Source organism: Bison bison, unplaced genomic scaffold (genome assembly GCF_000754665.1).
Source record: "Bison bison bison isolate TAMUID 2011002044 unplaced genomic scaffold, Bison_UMD1.0 scf7180017864072, whole genome shotgun sequence".
Taxonomy (NCBI): domain Eukaryota; kingdom Metazoa; phylum Chordata; class Mammalia; order Artiodactyla; family Bovidae; genus Bison; species Bison bison.
Window position 1 is genome coordinate 10,590,089 of NW_011494644.1, and position 8,400 is coordinate 10,598,488.

The 8,400-nt window shown below is 50.8% G+C and overlaps 1 protein-coding gene across 1 annotated transcript in view; it reads left to right on the forward strand.

Moving 5' to 3' along the window:
• Positions 1-44: 44 nt before the first annotated feature.
• Positions 45-8,400, forward strand: part of SBK1 (SH3 domain binding kinase 1) — a 53,183-nt gene continuing 44,827 nt past the window's right edge. The window contains exon 1 of the mRNA XM_010837428.1: positions 45-172. The gene's annotated coding sequence lies outside the window, so the exon portion shown is untranslated. The remainder of the gene's footprint in view (positions 173-8,400) is intronic.

Consider the following 8,400-nt stretch of genomic DNA (forward strand, 5'->3'; position numbering starts at 1 on the left):
CCCAGAGGGGGGCGGATGCTGCCGGGCCCGCCACCAGCCACCCCTGCCCCGTCCTGGAGCTGCCTCCGGCCTGGCCCCTGCGCTGTGGGAAGGAGGATGTGCCAGCCTTCTGCTTCGTCTGTTTCCACAGGGAGGAGGAGGAGGAGCTGCTGGAAGAGGTCCCACTGCAGAGGTCAGTGCCCGAGGTGGGCAGTGGGTGGGCAAGGTGAGGGCACAGGGCTTGGGAAGGGGCCTCTTGGGGGCCGGGGATCCTGCTTCTGAGTTCCTCTGTCCACTGCTTACCAGCCCCGCCCCCTCCCTGTGTCAGACTCCCAGATCTCTCACCAGGGTATCCCCACAGCCTCCTCCCTGTCTCTCCCATCCTGCCCCCACAGTGACCCTCTTGTGCTTTCCCCCTGAGGTCATGTCCCCTATGCTTAGAGTCTTCCATGACTCCTGGCTCCTACACAGTGAAGTCAACACTCAGCTGGACATTCAAGGCCTGTGAGATCAGATCAGCCCCACCCACCTCATCTTCGCTCTACTCTCCTGTATTCACCCTCCATGAAACCCTGCCCAGACTTGCCTTCCCCTAGCTCCCCTCCTTCCAAGCCCAGCTGCCATAACTCCTCCTCCAGGAAGCCCTCCAGGAAGCCCCTGCCCCATCCAAGCTGAGAGTCACCTTTCCTCCCTACACTGCACTGACACTTTTTAGGGTTAGGTTTTTGTTGAATTAATAAGTGAAAATGTCTTCATGTGCATACGCATGCATGTGTGTGTGTGTCTGTATAAAAGGGAGGGGAGGGGATGGAAGGCTTGTGTGTCTAGGTGATTGGGTATTTGGGGGTGAGTGTGTGTGTGTGTGTACATGTTTGTGGCACTAGGTGTGAGCTCTATGTACTCATGGTAGGGGGCAGGGTGTGCACTGGGCCGGGGGTGGTGAGGGATTCATGCTCTACAGATCAGGGTCTCTTTGGCCACCTCTCCCCACCCCCACCTTCAGGGAAACCCAGGCTCCAGCCAAGTTCATTTCCCAAGCTGTGACCACAGGCTCCAGGAATAGATGGAACATCTGTAGGGGAGACAGGGGTCACCTCTGCTCCAGCCCAGCCAGCCCACACCTCCATCACCACCTGAGTCAGCACTGCCCTGGGTGGGGAGAAGGGCAGGCTCAGTGCCAGCCCAGGTGTGCCCTCCCGGCCCCTAGCAGGAGGGCAGGGGCTCCTGCAGCCTGGGACAGGCTCCTCCCTAAATCTCACTGGTGGACCTGGGTGGGTCATTTGTCTTCCATGGGCCTCTGTCTTCTCATTTGTGAAACGGGGCTACTCTGTGCATGGTGGTCAGTTCATCATTCAGCAGTGACTGAGTACTCAGAGAGCTGGGACCCCAGAGCTCTTGGGGTCCAGCCTGCTAGGAGAGACCTCGATCACACGGATCAGTTTGGCAGTGATGGGCGCTGGTTGGGCATGAGTGCACTGTGCTCAGGGAGTGAGGGGGACAGATTGACCACCCCTGCCCACAGGAACCCTGGGAGCCCCTGCAGGTCTGTCTTAAGGACAGGTCCTCTTCCAGGTACAGAGTGAAGTTTTTTTAAAACGTTTTATTTTGTATTGGAGTATAGCCAGTTAACAAAATTGTAATAGTTTCTGATGGACAGCAAAGGGATTCAAACATATATACGCATGCATGCTTTCTCCCCCAATACCCTTCCCATCCAGGCTGCCACAAAATACTGAGCAGAGTTCCCTGTGCTACACAGTAGGTCCTTGTTGGTTATCCCTTTTAAATAGAGCAGTGTGTACCTGACCTCCCCGAACTCCCTAACTATCCCTTCCCCCCATCCTTCCCCCAACCCTGGCAACCATAAGATGGTTCTCTACGTCTGTGAGTCTAGGAGTGAAGTTAAGGAAAGGCCATCCAGGCAGCGGGGATGGAGAGAGAGCAAAGATCTAGTGAGTCGAGAAAGAAACTGTGTGGGCGTGGCGCGCATGGGGCTGGGAGGGTCTGCAGGGGTCAGGTCACCAGGGGTCTTGACTGCTGAGCCCAGGACTTGATCTGTAGGTGATGGAGCGAGCTGTGGGGAGGGCGTTGAAGCAAAATGGAATGAGTTAGGTGATTCAGTGAGACCACAGGTGTGGAAATGTTTCCCGAACAAAACAATGGACTCCTGAGAGCATCACTGTTTTCATAATAGGAACTCAAAATGCTCGTTGAATGATTGAATGGATGGATGGATGGATGTGATGTGGGGAGATGGAACATCAGAATCACTGAGCTGATTGTTAAAAAATACACACTCCCAGGCCCTGCCCTGGAGACTTCGTGGCCTCACGTCTCAGAGGGGAGGAATGTATATTTCTAATCAGCCCCCCACCAGGTGGGGCTTCCCTGGTGGCTCAGTGGTAAAGAAGCCACCTGATTGAGACTCAGTTTAAGGCAACCCGCTCCAATTTTCTTGTCTGGGAAATCCCTTGGACAAGGAGCCTGGTGGGGCTACAGTCCATGGGGTCGCAGAGAGTCCGACAGGACGGAGTGATTAAACAATAACCACCACCAGGTGGGCAGCTTGAATAAACCAGCATTTGGGAAACCCCAGAATGAGACAGGGATGGGCTCTAGAGTCAGGCAGTCATGAGATCCTGCCCTCTTCCCTCATCCCCCCATCTTCCTCCTCCATTTCTGGGGACTCCTCCTGTAGGACATGCCCCTCAGCCTCTTGTCCTGGCAGTATGGTGACCTGCGTTGGCAGAATCTGGTCTCCTTTCCAGCTGGTGGGTACTGGCCCTTTAAGATCTGGAGAGGGGACACCACCAGGCTGGGCAAAGACAGTGACCACAGGTGCCAGGTGGTGAAGCTAAAAATACTGAGTGATGTGGACGCCCAGGCTGCAGGAGCCAGGCAGTGCTAGTGGGTAGTGTTGGCGGGGGGAAGTTCTGGAGTGTTTCTTTCCTACTGGAGGAGGGGCAGTGAGCAGTGAGGTTTGGTGGGGTCACCTTGGGGGTTTAGAGGAGCCTGCTCCCCACCCCCACCACTCTCAGCCTTTCTCCAGCCCCTGGAAGGCGCCAGGTTTCACTCCCAATTTGCTGCCGTGTTTAGCCGCCCCAGAGAGTGCTAACTCGGCAGCATCCTGCTTCTCTGGGAGGCTGGGGAAGTCCTTTCTTCTCTTTGAGCCTCTGTAAAATTAAAGAACTGCTGGGGCGCTTTTAGGGACAGAGATGCAAGAAGGGATGTAGGGAGACCAGTTCCCTCATTCGTGGATTCAACAAAGATTCCCCAAGGCTTCCCAAGGACTAGAAGCTGAGGCCAAAGAGATGAACAGGAATCAGGCATTTCCCTGGAAGAGCCAGAGAACACACACTGAAACAATGGCTTGCCGCACAACGTGCTGTCATTGAGGTGTGAACTCCGTTTCTGTTTGGGGCTGAAGTGAGAATCCGCCCCCACCAAGAACTCATCTGCATTTAATGAGAACTTGTCAACAAAAGCATCACCCACCAGCCATCTCTATTTGATGTCTGATGCGTGATTAGGTGAGGCTCCACTGACGAGCCTGGAACCACGTGTGCATCAACGGGCAGACCCTCCCGGGCTGCTCCTGCAAGGTCCAGAGAGGGCCGGGCGGGGTCGGGGGAGACTCTGCTCCACTCCGTCTTTTGGGGACCCAGGCACCGCCCACCTGTGATGCTGTCATCAGCCAGGGCTTTAGAATCCACTGGATTCTCTGCTTCCACGGGCAGCTGAAGAAGAAGGGTGGAGATCACATGGAAGGGTTTTCCAAACCAAAGCTGCAAGTGGCCTACTTCACTCCTGCCCACACTATGTGGCCAGGGCAGCTAATTACAAGAGAAACTCGGAAACGTAGTCCTGTTGTGAAGATGATATGTTTGGTACACATGAAAGCACTTGGCACAGAAGAGGTGCCCAGCGCGTTCGTGCGGAAATTCTGCAGACTTCACTGAGCACCCTCCGTGGACTAGCCCTAGAAATTGGACAGAGAAAACACATCTCACTGCTCTCACTGGAATTTTTTTTTTTTTTTTGGCCCTGCAGTGCAGCACACAGGATCTTAGTTCCCTGATCAGGGATCGAACTCATGCCCCTTGCATTGGGAGCATGGCGTCTTAACCACTGGACTACCAGGGAATTCCCTCTCGTTGAGCTTTTATCAAAGCGGGAGTCAAACAAAACCCAAGTAAACAAACAAATACAATCATCCACATTCAAAACCCACTGTTGGGACTTCCCTGGTGGTTCAGTGATGAAGAATCCGCCTTGCAATGCAGGGTACATGGATTCAATCCCTGCTCAGGGAACTAAGATCCCACATGCCGCCTAGCAAGTAAGCTTGGGTACCACAGCTACTGCGTCCATGCACAACAAAAACACCCCACGTGACACAACGAAGATCCCGCGTTCTTCAACTAAGACCCAACGCAGTCAAACAAATAAACAAATATTATATATTAAAAAAAAAAAAGATACTGTTAAGGAAATTACCAGAGGCATGGTAGGGAGACACCCAGTTGGCATAAGGGGGAGGGGCTGCTGCTGCTGCTAAGTCACTTCAGTCGTGTCGGACTCCGTGCAACCCCACAGATGGCAGCCCACCAGGCTCCCCCGTCCCTGGGACTCTCCAGGCAAGAACACTGGAGTGGAGGTAGAGACAATTCATCTGAGACCTCAAGAAAGAGAAGGAGCCGAGCAGAGCAGGGGGAGAAGTATTCCTGGCATAGAGAATAGGGAGTGCAAAGGCCCAGAGGCAGGTTAGAGTTGGGGAATGTGAGAAAAGACCAGGTCAGTATGGCCAGGGCAGGTAAGTGATGGGGAGAGAGACATGGGCAATGAGGGGAGACGGGAATGGGCTGGATCATACAGGCCTTGTGGGCCTTCATGCAGAGGATGGATTTTTTTCTGGTATAAAATGTGACTGGAAAAGCTTCAGAGACTTTTGAGTAGGGGGAAGGTGCATAAGTTGATTGGCATCTTAAGCGATCACTTGGGCTCCTCTGGGGAGAATCCATGGCAGCCAGGCCAGAGCGGACACTAGAAACCAGTGTGGAAGTCATGGTGGTGATGGAGGGGGCCACGGTGTCAGCCTGGACCAAGGTGTCCCTAGGACGTGGGAGAAATAGATACTTTCTAGATATGTTTAGGAGACAGAACTTGCTGATGGGTTAAAAGAAGGGAATCAGGGATGAATCTGAGGTTTCTAGGTTGGATAAATGTGTGGATGAGGGGAAGGCTCAAGGGTGGGAAGAGATATAGTGGGAAATTCAGGAATTCAGCCATGGAGGTTCTCAACCTAGAAGCACATGAGACGCCCAAGTGAAGATGTCAAAGGGAGACTTGGTACTAAGAGACCGGAGCTCAAAGTGGGAGTCTGTGGGCCGCCTAGGAGATGTCAGAGACTTTGGCATGAAGGTGGCTCTGAAAGCCATGAGGTCACTGGAGAGTCAGAGGAGAGGCCCCAGGACGGAGCCCAGAGGAACACTACAAACGTGAGGTCACGTGGAGGAGATGCTAGCCAGAAATAAAGTAGGAGGAAAACCAGGAGCGTGGGTAGTCATGGAAACCAAGAGACGAGTGTCTCAAGGCAGAGAGAGAGGTGGACAACTGGCTTCAAAGATGCCGAACAGCCAAGGAAAAGGAGACTAGATCTAGCAGCACGGAAGTCGAAAGTGACCTGGATAATTACAATTCCTGGCGGGGTGGAGACAGGAGCAGGGTTGAGTGGAGACTTCCGGTTAAAAATGGTGGATTGAATACACACATTTAAGTTCTCTGTGTCCTGAAACCCCATGAAAAAGAAATGAGTGGGTTTTATTTTTTTCTTTTCCATTATGGTTTATTACAAGATATTGAATATAGTTCCCTGTGCTATACATCAGGACCTTGTTGCTTATCTATATAATATATAGTAATGTGTATCAATTAATCCCAAACTGTTAATTTATCCCTCCCCCCACTTTCCTCTTTGGTAACCACAAGTTTGTTTTCTATGTGAGTCTGTTTATGTTTTGCAAATAAATTCGTCTGTATCATATTTTAGATTTCACATATGTGATATCATCTGATACTTGTCTTTGTCTGACTTACTTCATTTAGTATGATCATCTCTAGATCCAGCCCTTTTCCTGCAAATAGCATTATTTCATTTTTACAGCTGAGTAATATCCCACTGTGCATAATATACCACATCTTAGTTATCCATTTGTCTTGTCAGTGGACATCGAGATTGTTTCCACGTCTTGGCTATTGTAAATAGTGCTTCTATGAACATTGAGGGTATTCTTGCCTGGAGAATCCCAGGGACAGGGGAGCCTAGTGGGCTGCTGTCTATGGGGTCGCACAGAGCCGGACACGACTGAAGTGACTTAGCAGTAGCTGTATCTTTTCAAACTAGGGTTTTCTCTGGATATATGGCCCAGAAGTGGGAATGTAGGGTTGTAGGGCAACTCTATTTTTAGCTTTTTAAGGAAACTCCATACTGTTGTCTACAGCAGCTGCATCGATTACATTCCCACCAACAGTGTAAGAAGCCCTTCTCTCCACGTGTGAGTGGATTTTAAGGTGCATTTATTCGTCTTTTGTTGCCACCAATACAAACTACTGCAAACTTAGTTGTTTAAAACCAAATTGATTATATTACTGCCTATATGTCAGAAGTCCAACACGGGTCTCCCTGGGCTAAAGTCAAGATGTTGACAGGGCTGCTCTTGGGAACTCTTTCTGGAAGAACTTTCTGGAAGTTCCAGGGGAAAATCCACCCCCTTATCTTTTTCAAGGTACCACCTTCCAGAGGGCCCCCCTCCTTCCAGCGAGGCAGCGTCTCTCTGGCCCTGCTTCTCTCCCCATCTTTCTTGGACCACAGCTGGGAAAGGTTCTCAGCTTTTAATGCTGCATGCTATTATCTTGGGCTCACCTGAACAAGCCAGGATTATCTTCCCATCTCAAGGTCCTTAACCCTAATCACACCTGCAAAGCCTCTTTCTGTCACCTAAGGTAACATACTCCCAGGTTCTGGGGATGACGACATAGACATTAATGGAATTAGGTGGGGCATTATTCTGCCTCCCACAGCATGAATCAGCAAGGACTTATACAGTGAAAAAGGAGACAAGAGCAACACGACGTTGAAATCTAGAAAACAGATGAACATGGTGAGGGATATAGCGGTCCGGTGACATGGCACCTCAAGTGAACCCTAAACTGGGCATGAGAAAAAAAAAGGGGGGGGCACCACAGTTTCCACCACAGAACCTCAAAGGGCCCTAGTGTTAATGGACTAAGTACCTCTGGGAGGGGGAGTAAAGCTAGGGCCAAAACCAGGAGGATTGGTCTAAGAAGGGCTTTAATTCTCAGATTTCTTTCTCTGCTCAGCTCCGCGGGGCAGCTGCCCCTCCCCCACCCTGACAAAGACTGAAGGCTTATTCCCCAGAGAGGATAAAACACAGGGTCTGTGAACTGGAGGACAGGGCACCCTGAGGATAAGGAGGAGTTCTATGCTCTACTGGAGGGATTATTTGAATATTTGCATCTTGAACGTGGGTTGTCCTGCCCCTGCCCCCCATCTGGAGCGTCCTGCCCCGCTCGGCTCCCAGCACAGTGAAGTCTGGTCCAGACTCTCCAGGCAGGACACGGCAGAGTTCACTCCCTTCAGCCTCTGAATATATTGACGATGGGTATTTTGTTCTTGCTGGTCTCTTATTTCCTGTTTTCGTTTTCTTCTCTCCCTGCGTGCATGCGAAGTTGCTTCAGTCATGTCCAACTCTGTGAGACCCTATGGACCGTAGCCCGCCAGGCTCCTCTGTCCATGGAATTCTCCAGTCGTGAATAGTGGAGTGGGTTGCCGTGAGCTCCTCCAAGGGATGCTCCCAACCCAAGGATCATACCTGTGTCTCTTCTGTCTCCTGCATTGCAGGCCGGTTCTTTACTGCTAGTGCCACCTGGAGAGCCCCCAAAAAACTACTACTACTATACGCAGAGATTTAGGAACATACATTGTAACTATTAAATGAAAACTAGATGCTATTTTGAAAGAAAACGAACCTCCAAGGATGAACAAAAAAGTTCTTAATTTAAGAATGTTATAGCAATGGGAGTTTGGGGTTAGCAGATGCAAACTAGTATACGTAGAATGGATACACTACAGGTCCTACTGGACAGAACAGGGAACTGTCTTCAAGATCCCGTGGTGAGTCAGAATGAAAAAGAATATATATTATATATGTATATATGTACATATATCAGAGAAGGCAATGGCAACCCACTCCAGTACTCTTGCCTGGAAACTCCCATGGATGGAGGAGCCTGGTAGGCTGCAGTCCATGGGGTCGCGAAGAGTCGGACACGACTGAGCGACTTCACTTTAACTTTTCACTTTCATGCATTGGAGAAGGAAATGGAAACCCACTCCAGTGT